This window comes from Salminus brasiliensis, chromosome 1, assembly GCF_030463535.1.
Source record: "Salminus brasiliensis chromosome 1, fSalBra1.hap2, whole genome shotgun sequence".
Classification (NCBI taxonomy): Eukaryota; Metazoa; Chordata; class Actinopteri; order Characiformes; family Bryconidae; genus Salminus; species Salminus brasiliensis.
The window spans coordinates 69,855,459-69,870,458 of NC_132878.1; the positions used below are offsets into that span (position 1 = coordinate 69,855,459).

Here is a 15,000-nt window from a genome sequence, read left to right on the forward strand (position 1 = left end):
CACACCTGTCCCTTTTACTGCGCCTGAAACTTTACGATCTGGAGACGCATACTTTGGGGAGAAAGTAGTCGTGGCCGAGTGGTTAAGGCGATGGACTTGAAATCCATTGGGGTCTCCCCGCGCAGGTTCGAACCCTGCCGACTACGGGAGGGTTTTTAATGGGCGCACACAGAATATGGAGCAGCACTGAACATGGTGAAATTGCAAATGAGTTTCAAAGACCATCCAACAAGGACTAAAGTAGAACCTTCCTTAGAAAATGTTGAATTGAATCTTTTGACTTATTCCTGTTCATGTGAACTACAGCATCGAGTTCTGGCGGAGTTTTTGCTAATCTTAAGGCAAAACAATGGAAATGACTTACAAGCTAACCTCTCCATAAATCTTACATATTTCTGACAAAGCAGTAGTCGTGGCCGAGTGGTTAAGGCGATGGACTAGAAATCCATTGGGGTCTCCCCGCGCAGGTTCGAATCCTGCCGACTACGGGTGGGTTTTTAATGAGACTCAACATGTAGATACTTTAGGAACAGCTCTTTAATTTGAGGGCATGCGGAAAAAAAAACACTTAAGTGAAGAAAATGTACAAATCTTTGTGTAAATCATTAAAATGTTCTTATACATAAACGTTTTTTTAATGGATTTAGCTTTAGTTTCTCACTGTGCCCTCAGATATGAAGATATGATGTCTCTAGCAGCAACAACACATAGCCACAAACAAATCTTGGTAGCTGAAAACTCCTAAGATAACTAAACATCTACAATTCATCTTTAAATAATGTGCAAAAGATTGTTTTAAATATAATTTAATGCAAACAGGCAGTTTTAATGATTTACAAGAATAACAGAACTGTAAAATATCCCAAGCTGTAAAACAAAAAACATCAGCAGCTAAAAAGATAGCCATAGCAGGCAAACATATACCAAGCACAGCTAAATACCCGAAGACAAAAAACAGCATCAGCAGCTATGGACGTCTCAGCAGCCAAACGTACCATTAGCTGCTGAAACAACTCTGACAACCTTAGTAAAGGACAAAAACACATATCTTCATTAAACATACTATCACTAGCTAAAATCACTCTGAGCTGCTAACATGCTTCAGACGTTAGCAAATATTCTAAGCAGCTAAAATACCCTAAGCATCTAAAAGAAATCCCTAAGCCGATAAAATATCCTCAGAAGATAAAAAAAAAAACGTATAATAAGAAGTTATAAATACCTTCAGTAGTTGAGTGATACTCTCAAAAGACAACTAGCATCCATCCAGTTATGGCTAGGATGCAGAACTAAACTGTGTAATACGGGTCCCTCTGCATCCGGGCCAAATGAACCATTAGGACCCGCATAAACCTTAAAATCTAAATGACTTTTTTTTCCTGAATTTGCATATAAACGTCTAATTTAATGAACAAATACAGAAATATAATTAAATTACAAGCTGTTCAGATTGGGCGCCAATTTCACAGCTTGACCACAGTTCTCCCCTCACAGGGTCGAACTGTGCTGAACACGGGTGGGATTTCAATGGGACTCAGTTCGTGAAGCAGCGGGCGAAATGGCAAAACCGCAATTTTTTCATAGTTTCTTAGACCATCCATCAATGAATAAAGTGGAACATTCCTCAGAACATGTTGAATTGATTGTGTCTAGTCAATGTCTGACGAGCTGCTGCTGGTTCCTCTTACGTGTGGTACAGGGTATTGGCATAAGGATACTTTGTTACTCTACAACATTAAAGGAATAAAAGTTAAGTTGACATACCAATTTATTCCTCCCTGAATAGGCTTAATCTAAAATATTAAAAACAAATTTATGGCAAAATAAATTTCAACGATATGAAGAAGGCTTCCCCCACGCAGGTTCGATTCCTGCCGATTACGGGTGGGTTTTTAATCTTTGACGGAAGAAGTAGTCGTGAAAGACGAGTCCACCAGTATCACCTTACTCTCATAAGTTTGATCCCTGCTTACTACAGGGATGTTTTAAATGGGACTTAGAATATGAAGAAGAATTGATTCAATTGACATCTGCAGATTTACAATAGAGTTTATAGAGTTTATAGACTCTCAAAACAGAAATATGTTAGAACATACCCTTTACTTTTCTTTTTGAAACGCTGCATCTGAAAAGTGAGAGTGTGGTTTACTGCAGCTACAAATTGTATCAGGTTTTTTCAACACACCTGCGACAATTGACTCTGACACACCTGTACTTTTACTGCGCCTGAAAGTTTACGATCTGGAGACGCATACTTTGGGGAGAAAGTAGTCGTGGCCGAGTGGTTAAGGCGATGGACTTGAAATCCATTGGGGTCTCCCCGCGCAGGTTCGAACCCTGCCGACTACGGGTGGGTTTTTAATGGGCGCACACAGAATATGGAGCAGCACTGAACATGGTGAAATTGCAAATGAGTTTCAAAGACCATCCAACAAGGGCTAAAGTAGAACCTTCCTTAGAAAATGTTGAATTCAATCTTTTGACTTATTCCTGTTCATGTGAACTATAGCATCAAGTTCTGGCGGAGTTTTTGCTAATCTTAAGGCAAAACAATGGAAATGACTTACAAGCTAACCTCTCCATAAATCTTACATATTTCAGACGAAGCAGTAGTCGTGGCCGAGTGGTTAAGGCGATGGACTAGAAATCCATTGGGGTCTCCCCGCGCAGGTTCGAATCTTGCCGACTACGGGTGGGTTTTTAATGAGACTCAACATGTAGATGCTTTAGGAACAGCTCTTTAATTTGAGGGCATGCGGAAAAAAAACCCACTTAAGTGAAAAAAATGTACAAATCTTTGTGTAAATCATTAAAATGTCCTTATACATAAACGTTTTTTTAATGGATTTAGCTTTAGTTTCTCACTGTGCCCTCAGATATGAAGATATGATGTCTCTAGCAGCAACAACACATAGCCACAAACAAATCTTGGTAGCTGAAAAATCCTAAGATAACTAAACATCTACAATTCATCTTTAAATAATGTGCAAAAGATTGTTTTAAATATAATTTAATGCAAACAGGCATTTTTAACGATTTACAAGAATAACAGAACTGTAAAATATCCCAAGCTGTAAAACAAAAAACATCAGCAGCTAAAAAGATAGCCATAGCAGGCAAACATATACCAAGCACAGCTAAATACCCGAAGACAAAAAACAGCATCAGCAGCTATGGACGTCTCAGCAGCCAAACGTACCATTAGCTGCTGAAACAACTCTGACAACCTTAGTAAAGGACAAAAACACATATCTTCATTAAACATACTATCACTAGCTAAAATCACTCTGAGCTGCTAACATGCTTCAGACGTTAGTAAATACTCTAAGCAGCTAAAATACCCTAAGCATCTAAAAAAAATCCCTAAGCCGATAAAATATCCTCAGAAGATAAAAAAAAAAAAACGTATAATAAGAAGTTATAAATACCTTCAGTAGTTGAGTGATACTCTCAAAAGACAACTAGCATCCATCCAGTTATGGCTAGGATGCAGAACTAAACTGTGTAATACGGGTCCCTCTGCATCCGGGCCAAATGAACCATTAGGACCCGCATAAACCTTAAAATCTAAATGACTGTTTTTCCTGAATTTGCATATAAACGTCTAATTTAATGAACAAATACAGAAATATAATGTCATTACAAGCTGTTTAGATTGGGCGCCAATTTCACAGCTTGACCACAGTTCTCCCCGCACAGGGTCGAACTGTGTCGAACACGGGTGGGATTTCAATGGGACTCAGTTCGTGAAGCAGCAGGCGAAATGGCAAAACCGCAATTCAGTTTCTTAGACCATCCATCAATGAATAAAGTGGAACATTCCTCAGAACATGTTGAATTGATTGTGTCTAGTCAATGTCTGACGAGCTGCTGCTGGTTCCTCTTACGTGTGGTACAGGGTATTGGCATAAGGATACTTTGTTACTCTACAACATTAAAGGAATAAAAGTTAAGTTGACATACCAATTTATTCCTCCCTGAATAGGCTTAATCTAAAATATTAAAAACAAATTTATGGCAAAATAAATTTCAACGATATGAAGAAGGCTTCCCCCACGCAGGTTCGATTCCTGCCGATTACGGGTGGGTTTTTAATCTTTGACGGAAGAAGTAGTCGTGAAGGACGAGTCCACCAGTATCACCTTACTCTCATAAGTTTGATCCCTGCTTACTACAGGGATGTTTTAAATGGGACTTAGAATATGAAGAAGAATTGATTCAATTGACATCTGCAGATTTACAATAGAGTTTATAGAGTTTATAGACTCTCAAAACAGAAATATGTTAGAACATACCCTTTACTTTTCTTTTTGAAACGCTGCATCTGAAAAGTGAGAGTGTGGTTTACTGCAGCTACAAATTGTATCAGGTTTTTTCAACACACCTGCGACAATTGACTCTGACACACCTGTACTTTTACTGCGCCTGAAAGTTTACGATCTGGAGACGCGTACTTTGGGGAGAAAGTAGTCGTGGCCGAGTGGTTAAGGCGATGGACTTGAAATCCATTGGGGTCTCCCCGCGCAGGTTCGAACCCTGCCGACTACGGGTGGGTTTTTAATGGGCGCACACAGAATATGGAGCAGCACTGAACATGGTGAAATTGCAAATGAGATTCAAAGACCATCCAACAAGGACTAAAGTAGAACATTCCTTAGAAAATGTTGAATTCAATCCTTTGACTTATTCCTGTTCATGTGAACTATAGCATCAAGTTCTGGCGGAGTTTTTGCTAATCTTAAGGCAAAACAATGGAAATGACTTACAAGCTAACCTCTCCATAAATCTTACATATTTCGGACGAAGCAGTAGTCGTGGCCGAGTGGTTAAGGCGATGGACTAGAAATCCATTGGGGTCTCCCCGCGCAGGTTCGAATCCTGCCGACTACGGGTGGGTTTTTAATGAGACTCAACATGTAGATGCTTTAGGAACAGCTCTTTAATTTGAGGGCATGCGGAAAAAAACCCCACTTAAGTGAAAAAAATGTACAAATCTTTGTGTAAATCATTAAAATGTCCTTATACATAAACGTTTTTTTATGGATTTAGCTTTAGTTTCTCACTGTGCCCTCAGATATGAAGATATGATGTCTCTAGCAGCAACAACACATAGCCACAAACAAATCTTGGTAGCTGAAAAATCCTAAGATAACTAAACATCTACAATTCATCTTTAAATAATGTGCAAAAGATTGTTTTAAATATAATTTAATGCAAACAGGCATTTTTAACGATTTACAAGAATAACAGAACTGTAAAATATCCCAAGCTGTAAAACAAAAAACATCAGCAGCTAAAAAGATAGCCATAGCAGGCAAACATATACCAAGCACAGCTAAATACCCGAAGACAAAAAACAGCATCAGCAGCTATGGACGTCTCAGCAGCCAAACGTACCATTAGCTGCTGAAACAACTCTGACAACCTTAGTAAAGGACAAAAACACATATCTTCATTAAACATACTATCACTAGCTAAAATCACTCTGAGCTGCTAACATGCTTCAGACGTTAGTAAATAATCTAAGCAGCTAAAATACCCTAAGCATCTAAAAAAAATCCCTAAGCCGATAAAATATCCTCAGAAGATAAAAAAAAAAAAACGTATAATAAGAAGTTATAAATACCTTCAGTAGTTGAGTGATACTCTCAAAAGACAACTAGCATCCATCCAGTTATGGCTAGGATGCAGAACTAAACTGTGTAATACGGGTCCCTCTGCATCCGGGCCAAATGAACCATTAGGACCCGCATAAACCTTAAAATCTAAATGACTGTTTTTCCTGAATTTGTATATAAACGTCTAATTTAATGAACAAATACAGAAATATAATGTCATTACAAGCTGTTTAGATTGGGCGCCAATTTCACAGCTTGACCACAGTTCTCCCCGCACAGGGTCGAACTGTGTCGAACACGGGTGGGATTTCAATGGGACTCAGTTCGTGAAGCAGCAGGCGAAATGGCAAAACCGCAATTCAGTTTCTTAGACCATCCATCAATGAATAAAGTGGAACATTCCTCAGAACATGTTGAATTGATTGTGTCTAGTCAATGTCTGACGAGCTGCTGCTGGTTCCTCTTACGTGTGGTACAGGGTATTGGCATAAGGATACTTTGTTACTCTACAACATTAAAGGAATAAAAGTTAAGTTGACATACCAATTTATTCCTCCCTGAATAGGCTTAATCTAAAATATTAAAAACAAATTTATGGCAAAATAAATTTCAACGATATGAAGAAGGCTTCCCCCACGCAGGTTCGATTCCTGCCGATTACGGGTGGGTTTTTAATCTTTGACGGAAGAAGTAGTCGTGAAGGACGAGTCCACCAGTATCACCTTACTCTCATAAGTTTGATCCCTGCTTATTACAGGGATGTTTTAAATGGGACTTAGAATATGAAGAAGAATTGATTCAATTGACATCTGCAGATTTACAATAGAGTTTATAGAGTTTATAGACTCTCAAAACAGAAATATGTTAGAACATACCCTTTACTTTTCTTTTTGAAACGCTGCATCTGAAAAGTGAGAGTGTGGTTTACTGCAGCTACAAATTGTATCAGTTTTTTTCAACACACCTGCGACAATTGACTCTGACACACCTGTACTTTTACTGCGCCTGAAAGTTTACGATCTGGAGACGCATACTTTGGGGAGAAAGTAGTCGTGGCCGAGTGGTTAAGGCGATGGACTTGAAATCCATTGGGGTCTCCCCGCGCAGGTTCGAACCCTGCCGACTACGGGTGGGTTTTTAATGGGCGCACACAGAATATGGAGCAGCACTGAACATGGTGAAATTGCAAATGAGTTTCAAAGACCATCCAACAAGGACTAAAGTAGACCCTTCCTTAGAAAATGTTGAATTCAATCCTTTGACTTATTCCTGTTCATGTGAACTATAGCATCAAGTTCTGGCGGAGTTTTTGCTAATCTTAAGGCAAAACAATGGAAATGACTTACAAGCTAACCTCTCCATAAATCTTACATATTTCGGACGAAGCAGTAGTCGTGGCCGAGTGGTTAAGGCGATGGACTAGAAATCCATTGGGGTCTCCCCGCGCAGGTTCGAATCCTGCCGACTACGGGTGGGTTTTTAATGAGACTCAACATGTAGATACTTTAGGAACAGCTCTTTAATTTGAGGGCATGCGGGAAAAAAACCCACTTAAGTGAAAAAAAATGTACAAATCTTTGTGTAAATCATTAAAATGTCCTTATACATAAACGTTTTTTTAATGGATTTAGCTTTAGTTTCTCACTGTGCCCTCAGATATGAAGATATGATGTCTCTAGCAGCAACAACACATAGCCACAAACAAATCTTGGTAGCTGAAAAATTCTAAGATAACTAAACATCTACAATTCATCTTTAAATAATGTGCAAAAGATTGTTTTAAATATAATTTAATGCAAACAGGCATTTTTAACGATTTACAAGAATAACAGAACTGTAAAATATCCCAAGCTGTAAAACAAAAAACATCAGCAGCTAAAAAGATAGCCATAGCAGGCAAACATATACCAAGCACAGCTAAATACCCGAAGACAAAAAACAGCATCAGCAGCTATGGACGTCTCAGCAGCCAAACGTACCATTAGCTGCTGAAACAACTCTGACAACCTTAGTAAAGGACAAAAACACATATCTTCAATAAACATACTATCACTAGCTAAAATCACTCTGAGCTGCTAACATGCTTCAGACGTTAGTAAATACTCTAAGCAGCTAAAATACCCTAAGCATCTAAAAAAAATCCCTAAGCCGATAAAATATCCTCAGAAGATAAAAAAAAAAAAAAACGTATAATAAGAAGTTATAAATACCTTCAGTAGTTGAGTGATACTCTCAAAAGACAACTAGCATCCATCCAGTTATGGCTAGGATGCAGAACTAAACTGTGTAATACGGGTCCCTCTGCATCCGGGCCAAATGAACCATTAGGACCCGCATAAACCTTAAAATCTAAATGACTTTTTTTCCTGAATTTGCATATAAACGTCTAATTTAATGAACAAATACTCCCCGCACAGGGTCGAACTGTGCCGAACACGGGTGGGATTTCAATGGGACTCAGTTCGTGAAGCAGCAGGCGAAATGGCAAAACCGCAATTCAGTTTCTTAGACCATCCATCAATGAATAAAGTGGAACATTCCTCAGAACATGTTGAATTGATTGTGTCTAGTCAATGTCTGACGAGCTGCTGCTGGTTCCTCTTACGTGTGGTACAGGGTATTGGCATAAGGATTCTTTGTTACTCTACAACATTAAAGTAATAAAAGTTAAGTTGACATACCAATTTATTCCTCCCTGAATAGGCTTAATCTAAAATATTAAAAACAAATTTATGGCAAAATAAATTTCAACGATATGAAGAAGGCTTCCCCCACGCAGGTTCGATTCCTGCCGATTACGGGTGGGTTTTTAATCTTTGACGGAAGAAGTAGTCGTGAAGGACGAGTCCACCAGTATCACCTTACTCTCATAAGTTTGATCCCTGCTTACTACAGGGATGTTTTAAATGGGACTTAGAATATGAAGAAGAATTGATTCAATTGACATCTGCAGATTTACAATAGAGTTTATAGAGTTTATAGACTCTCAAAACAGAAATATGTTAGAACATACCTTTTACTTTTCTTTTTGAAACGCTGCATCTGAAAAGTGAGAGTGTGGTTTACTGCAGCTACAAATTGTATCAGGTTTTTTCAACACACCTGCGACAATTGACTCTGACACACCTGTACTTTTACTGCGCCTGAAACTTTACGATCTGGAGACGCATACTTTGGGGAGAAAGTAGTCGTGGCCGAGTGGTTAAGGCGATGGACTTGAAATCCATTGGGGTCTCCCCGCGCAGGTTCGAACCCTGCCGACTACGGGTGGGTTTTTAATGGGCGCACACAGAATATGGAGCAGCACTGAACATGGTGAAATTGCAAATGAGTTTCAAAGACCATCCAACAAGGACTAAAGTAGAACATTCCTTAGAAAATGTTGAATTGAATCTTTTGACTTATTCCTGTTCATGTGAACTATAGCATCAAGTTCTGGCGGAGTTTTTGCTAATCTTAAGGCAAAACAATGGAAATGACATACAAGCTAACCTCTCCATAAATCTTACATATTTCGGACGAAGCAGTAGTCGTGGCCGAGTGGTTAAGGCGATGGACTAGAAATCCATTGGGGTCTCCCCGCGCAGGTTCGAATCCTGCCGACTACGGGTGGGGTTTTAATGAGACTCAACATGTAGATACTTTAGGAACAGCTCTTTAATTTGAGGGCATGCGGGAAAAAAACCCACTTAAGTGAAAAAAATGTACAAATCTTTGTGTAAATCGTTAAAATGTCCTTATACATAAACGTTTTTTTAATGGATTTAGCTTTAGTTTCTCACTGTGCCCTCAGATATGAAGATATGATGTCTCTAGCAGCAACAACACATAGCCACAAACAAATCTTGGTAGCTGAAAAATCCTAAGATAACTAAACATCTACAATTCATCTTTAAATAATGTGCAAAAGATTGTTTTAAATATAATTTAATGCAAACAGGCATTTTTAACGATTTACAAGAATAACAGAACTGTAAAATATCCCAAGCTGTAAAACAAAAAACATCAGCAGCTCAAAAGATAGCCATAGCAGGCAAACATATACCAAGCACAGCTAAATACCCGAAGACAAAAAACAGCATCAGCAGCTATGGACGTCTCAGCAGCCAAACGTACCATTAGCTGCTGAAACAACTCTGACAACCTTAGTAAAGGACAAAAACACATATCTTCATTAAACATACTATCACTAGCTAAAATCACTCTGAGCTGCTAACATGCTTCAGACGTTAGTAAATACTCTAAGCAGCTAAAATACCCTAAGCATCTAAAAAAAATCCCTAAGCCGATAAAATATCCTCAGAAGATAAAAAAAAAAAAAACGTATAATAAGAAGTTATAAATACCTTCAGTAGTTGAGTGATACTCTCAAAAGACAACTAGCATCCATCCAGTTATGGCTAGGATGCAGAACTAAACTGTGTAATACGGGTCCCTCTGCATCCGGGCCAAATGAACCATTAGGACCCGCATAAACCTTAAAATCTAAATGACTGTTTTTCCTGAATTTGCATATAAACGTCTAATTTAATGAACAAATACAGAAATATAATGTCATTACAAGCTGTTTAGATTGGGCGCCAATTTCACAGCTTGACCACAGTTCTCCCCGCACAGGGTCGAACTGTGCCGAACACGGGTGGGATTTCAATGGGACTCAGTTCGTGAAGCAGCAGGCGAAATGGCAAAACCGCAATTCAGTTTCTTAGACCATCCATCAATGAATAAAGTGGAACATTCCTCAGAACATGTTGAATTGATTGTGTCTAGTCAATGTCTGACGAGCTGCTGCTGGTTCCTCTTACGTGTGGTACAGGGTATTGGCATAAGGATACTTTGTTACTCTACAACATTAAAGGAATAAAAGTTAAGTTGACATACCAATTTATTCCTCCCTGAATAGGCTTAATCTAAAATATTAAAAACAAATTTATGGCAAAATAAATTTCAACGATATGAAGAAGGCTTCCCCCACGCAGGTTCGATTCCTGCCGATTACGGGTGGGTTTTTAATCTTTGACGGAAGAAGTAGTCGTGAAGGACGAGTCCACCAGTATCACCTTACTCTCATAAGTTTGATCCCTGCTTACTACAGGGATGTTTTAAATGGGACTTAGAATATGAAGAAGAATTGATTCAATTGACATCTGCAGATTTACAATAGAGTTTATAGAGTTTATAGACTCTCAAAACAGAAATATGTTAGAACATACCCTTTACTTTTCTTTTTGAAACGCTGCATCTGAAAAGTGAGAGTGTGGTTTACTGCAGCTACAAATTGTATCAGGTTTTTTCAACACACCTGCGACAATTGACTCTGACACACCTGTACTTTTACTGCGCCTGAAAGTTTACGATCTGGAGACGCGTACTTTGGGGAGAAAGTAGTCGTGGCCGAGTGGTTAAGGCGATGGACTTGAAATCCATTGGGGTCTCCCCGCGCAGGTTCGAACCCTGCCGACTACGGGTGGGTTTTTAATGGGCGCACACAGAATATGGAGCAGCACTGAACATGGTGAAATTGCAAATGAGTTTCAAAGACCATCCAACAAGGACTAAAGTAGAACCTTACTTAGAAAATGTTGAATTGAATCTTTTAACTTATTCCTGTTCATGTGAACTATAGCATCGAGTTCTGGCGGAGTTTTAGCTAATCTTAAGGCAAAACAATGGAAATGACTTACAAGCTAACCTCTCCATAAATCTTACATATTTCTGGCGAAGGAGTAGTCGTGGCCGAGTGGTTAAGGCGTTGGACTAGAAATCCATTGGGGTCTCCCCGCGCAGGTTCGAATCCTGCCGACAACGGGTGGGTTTTTAATGAGACTCAACATGTAGATACTTTAGGAACAGCTCTTTAATTTGAGGGCATGCGGGAAAAAAAAACACTTAAGTGAAAAATATGTACAAATCTTTGTGTAAATCATTAAAATGTCCTTATACATAAACATTTTTTTAATGGATTTAGCTTTAGTTTCTCACTGTGCCCTCAGATATGAAGATATGATGTCTCTAGAAGCAACAACACATAGCCACAAACAAATCTTGGTAGCTGAAAAATCCTAAGATAACTAAACATCTACAATTCATCTTTAAATAATGTGCAAAAGATTGTTTTAAATATAATTTAATGCAAACAGGCATTTTTAATGATTTACAAGACTAACAGAACTGTAAAATATCCCAAGCTGTAAAACAAAAAACATCAGCAGCTAAAAAGATAGCCATAGCAGGCAAACATATACCAAGCACAGCTAAATACCCGAAGACAAAAAACAGCATCAGCAGCTATGGACGTCTCAGCAGCCAAACGTACCATTTGCTGCTGAAACGACTCTGACAACCTTAGTAAAGGACAAAAACACATATCTTCATTAAACATACTATCACTAGCTAAAATCACTCTGAGCTGCTAACATGCTTCAGACGTTAGCAAATACTCTAAGCAGCTAAAATACCCTAAGCATCTAAAAAAAATCCCTAAGCCGATAAAATATCCTCAGAAGATAAAAAAAAAAAAAACGTATAATAAGAAGTTATAAATACCTTCAGTAGTTGAGTGATACTCTCAAAAGACAACTAGCATCCATCCAGTTATGGCTAGGATGCAGAACTAAACTGTGTAATACGGGTCCCTCTGCATCCGGGCCAAATGAACCATTAGGACCCGCATAAACCTTAAAATCTAAACGACTTTTTTTCCTGAATTTGCATATAAACGTCTAATTTAATGAACAAATACAGATTCACCTTACTCTCATAAGTTTGATCCCTGCTTACTACAGGGATGTTTTAAATGGGACTTAGAATATGAAGAAGAATTGATTCAATTGACATCTGCAGATTTACAATAGAGTTTATAGAGTTTATAGACTCTCAAAACAGAAATATGTTAGAACATATCCTTTACTTTTCTTTTTGAAACGCTGCATCTGAAAAGTGAGAGTGTGGTTTACTGCAGCTACAAATTGTATCAGGTTTTTTCAACACACCTGCGACAATTGACTCTGACACACCTGTACTTTTACTGCACCTGAAACTGCGCATACTTTGGGGAGAAAGTAGTCGTGGCCGAGTGGTTAAGGCGATGGACTTGAAATCCATTGGGGTCTCCCCGCGCAGGGTCGAACCCGGCCGACTACGGGTGGGTTTTTAATGGGCGCACACAGAATATGGAGCAGCACTGAACATGGTGAAATTGCAAATGAGTTTCAAAGACCATCCAACAAGGACTAAAGTAGAAACTTCCTTAGAAAATGTTGAATTGAATCTTTTGACTTATTCCTGTTCATGTGAACTATAGCATCGAGTTCTGGCGGAGTTTTTGCTAATCTTAAGGCAAAACAATGGAAATGACTTACAAGCTAACCTCTCCATAAATCCTACATATTTCTGACGAAGCAGTAGTCGTGGCCGAGTGGTTAAGGCGATGGACTAGAAATCCATTGGGGTCTCCCCGCGCAGGTTCAAATCCTGCCGACTACGGGTGGGTTTTTAATGAGACTCAACATGTAGATACTTTAAGAACAGCTCTTTAATTTGAGGGCATGCGGAAAAAAAACCCACTTAAGTGAAAAAAAATTACAAATCTTTGTGTAAATCATTGAAATGTCCTTATACATAAACGTTTTTTTAATGGATTTAGCTTTAGTTTCTCACTGTGCCCTCAGATATGAAGATATGATGTCTCTAGCAGCAACAACACATAGCCACAAACAAATCTTGGTAGCTGAAAAATCCTAAGATAACTAAACATCTACAATTCATCTTTAAATAATGTGCAAAAGATTGTTTTAAATATAATTTAATGCAAACAGGCAGTTTTAATGATTTACAAGAATAACAGAACTGTAAAATATCCCAAGCTGTAAAACAAAAAACATCAGCAGCTAAAAAGATAGCCATAGCAGGCAAACATATACCAAGCACAGCTAAATACCCGAAGACAAAAAACAGCATCAGCAGCTATGGACGTCTCAGCAGCCAAACGTACCATTAGCTGCTGAAACAACTCTGACAACCTTAGTAAAGGACAAAAACACATATCTTCATTAAACATACTATCACTAGCTAAAATCACTCTGAGCTGCTAACATGCTTCAGACGTTAGCAAATACTCTAAGCAGCTAAAATACCCTAAGCATCTAAAAAAAATCCCTAAGCCGATAAAATATCCTCAGAAGATAAAAAAAAAAAAAAAAAAAACGTATAATAAGAAGTTATAAATACCTTCAGTAGTTGAGTGATACTCTCAAAAGACAACTAGCATCCATCCAGTTATGGCTAGGATGCAAAACTAAACTGTGTAATACGGGTCCCTCTGCATCCGGGCCAAATGAACCATTAGGACCCGCATAAACCTTAAAATCTAAATGACTTTTTTTCCTGAATTTGCATATAAACGTCTAATTTAATGAACAAATACAGAAATATAATGTCATTACAAGCTGTTTAGATTGGGCGCCAATTTCACAGCTTGACCACAGTTCTCCCCGCACAGGGTCGAACTGTGCCGAACACGGGTGGGATTTCAATGGGACTCAGTTCGTGAAGCAGCAGGCGAAATGGCAAAACCGCAATTTTTTCTTAGTTTCTTAGACCATCCATCAATGAATAAAGTGGAACATTCCTCAGAACATGTTGAATTGATTGCGTCTAGTCAATGTCTGACGAGCTGCTGCTGGTTCCTCTTAGGTGTGGTACAGGGTATTGGCATAAGGATACTTTGTTACTCTACAACATTAAAGGAATAAAAGTTAAGTTGACATACCAATTTATTCCTCCCTGAATAGGCTTAATCTAAAATATTAAAAACAAATTTATGGCAAAATAAATTTCAACGATAAGAAGAAGGCTTCCCCCACGCAGGTTCGATTCCTGCCGATTACGGGTGGGTTTTTAATCTTTGACGGAAGAAGTAGTCGTGAAGGACGAGTCCACCAGTATCACCTTACTCTCATAAGTTTGATCCCTGCTTACTACAGGGATGTTTTAAATGGGACTTAGAATATGAAGAAGAATTGATTCAATTGACATCTGCAGATTTACAATGGAGTTTATAGAGTTTATAGACTCTCAAAACAGAAATATGTTAGAACATATCCTTTACTTTTCTTTTTGAAACGCTGCATCTGAAAAGTGAGAGTGTGGTTTACTGCAGCTACAAATTGTATCAGGTTTTTTCAACACACCTGCGACAATAGACTCTGACACACCAGTACTTTTACTGCACCTGAAACTGCGCATACTTTGGGGAGAAAGTAGTCGTGGCCGAGTGGTTAAGGCGATGGACTTGAAATCCATTGGGGTCTCCCCGCGCAGGTTCGAACCCTGCCGACTACGGGTGGGTTTTTAATGGGCGCACACAGAATATGGAGCAGCA

At 38.7% G+C, this 15,000-nt stretch overlaps 15 non-coding genes across 15 annotated transcripts; all 15 read left to right on the plus strand.

The window, feature by feature from the left end:
* Positions 1-64: 64 nt before the first annotated feature.
* Positions 65-146, plus strand: trnas-uga (transfer RNA serine (anticodon UGA)). Its single transcript has one exon. It is a non-coding gene; the product is annotated as a tRNA-Ser (tRNA).
* Positions 147-406: 260 nt separating this feature from the next.
* On the plus strand, positions 407-488 carry trnas-aga (transfer RNA serine (anticodon AGA)). The gene has a single exon. It is a non-coding gene; the product is annotated as a tRNA-Ser (tRNA).
* Positions 489-2,267: 1,779 nt separating this feature from the next.
* Positions 2,268-2,349, plus strand: trnas-uga (transfer RNA serine (anticodon UGA)). Its single transcript has one exon. It is a non-coding gene; the product is annotated as a tRNA-Ser (tRNA).
* Positions 2,350-2,609: 260 nt separating this feature from the next.
* trnas-aga (transfer RNA serine (anticodon AGA)) lies at positions 2,610-2,691 on the plus strand. Its single transcript has one exon. It is a non-coding gene; the product is annotated as a tRNA-Ser (tRNA).
* A 1,775-nt stretch (positions 2,692-4,466) lies between these two features.
* trnas-uga (transfer RNA serine (anticodon UGA)) lies at positions 4,467-4,548 on the plus strand. Its single transcript has one exon. It is a non-coding gene; the product is annotated as a tRNA-Ser (tRNA).
* Positions 4,549-4,808: 260 nt separating this feature from the next.
* trnas-aga (transfer RNA serine (anticodon AGA)) lies at positions 4,809-4,890 on the plus strand. The gene has a single exon. It is a non-coding gene; the product is annotated as a tRNA-Ser (tRNA).
* A 1,774-nt stretch (positions 4,891-6,664) lies between these two features.
* trnas-uga (transfer RNA serine (anticodon UGA)) lies at positions 6,665-6,746 on the plus strand. Its single transcript has one exon. It is a non-coding gene; the product is annotated as a tRNA-Ser (tRNA).
* Positions 6,747-7,006: 260 nt separating this feature from the next.
* On the plus strand, positions 7,007-7,088 carry trnas-aga (transfer RNA serine (anticodon AGA)). The gene has a single exon. It is a non-coding gene; the product is annotated as a tRNA-Ser (tRNA).
* A 1,714-nt stretch (positions 7,089-8,802) lies between these two features.
* trnas-uga (transfer RNA serine (anticodon UGA)) lies at positions 8,803-8,884 on the plus strand. Its single transcript has one exon. It is a non-coding gene; the product is annotated as a tRNA-Ser (tRNA).
* A 260-nt stretch (positions 8,885-9,144) lies between these two features.
* On the plus strand, positions 9,145-9,226 carry trnas-aga (transfer RNA serine (anticodon AGA)). Its single transcript has one exon. It is a non-coding gene; the product is annotated as a tRNA-Ser (tRNA).
* Positions 9,227-11,002: 1,776 nt separating this feature from the next.
* trnas-uga (transfer RNA serine (anticodon UGA)) lies at positions 11,003-11,084 on the plus strand. Its single transcript has one exon. It is a non-coding gene; the product is annotated as a tRNA-Ser (tRNA).
* A 260-nt stretch (positions 11,085-11,344) lies between these two features.
* On the plus strand, positions 11,345-11,426 carry trnas-aga (transfer RNA serine (anticodon AGA)). Its single transcript has one exon. It is a non-coding gene; the product is annotated as a tRNA-Ser (tRNA).
* Positions 11,427-12,679: 1,253 nt separating this feature from the next.
* On the plus strand, positions 12,680-12,761 carry trnas-uga (transfer RNA serine (anticodon UGA)). The gene has a single exon. It is a non-coding gene; the product is annotated as a tRNA-Ser (tRNA).
* Positions 12,762-13,021: 260 nt separating this feature from the next.
* trnas-aga (transfer RNA serine (anticodon AGA)) lies at positions 13,022-13,103 on the plus strand. The gene has a single exon. It is a non-coding gene; the product is annotated as a tRNA-Ser (tRNA).
* Positions 13,104-14,878: 1,775 nt separating this feature from the next.
* Positions 14,879-14,960, plus strand: trnas-uga (transfer RNA serine (anticodon UGA)). The gene has a single exon. It is a non-coding gene; the product is annotated as a tRNA-Ser (tRNA).
* The last annotated feature ends 40 nt before the right edge of the window (positions 14,961-15,000 follow it).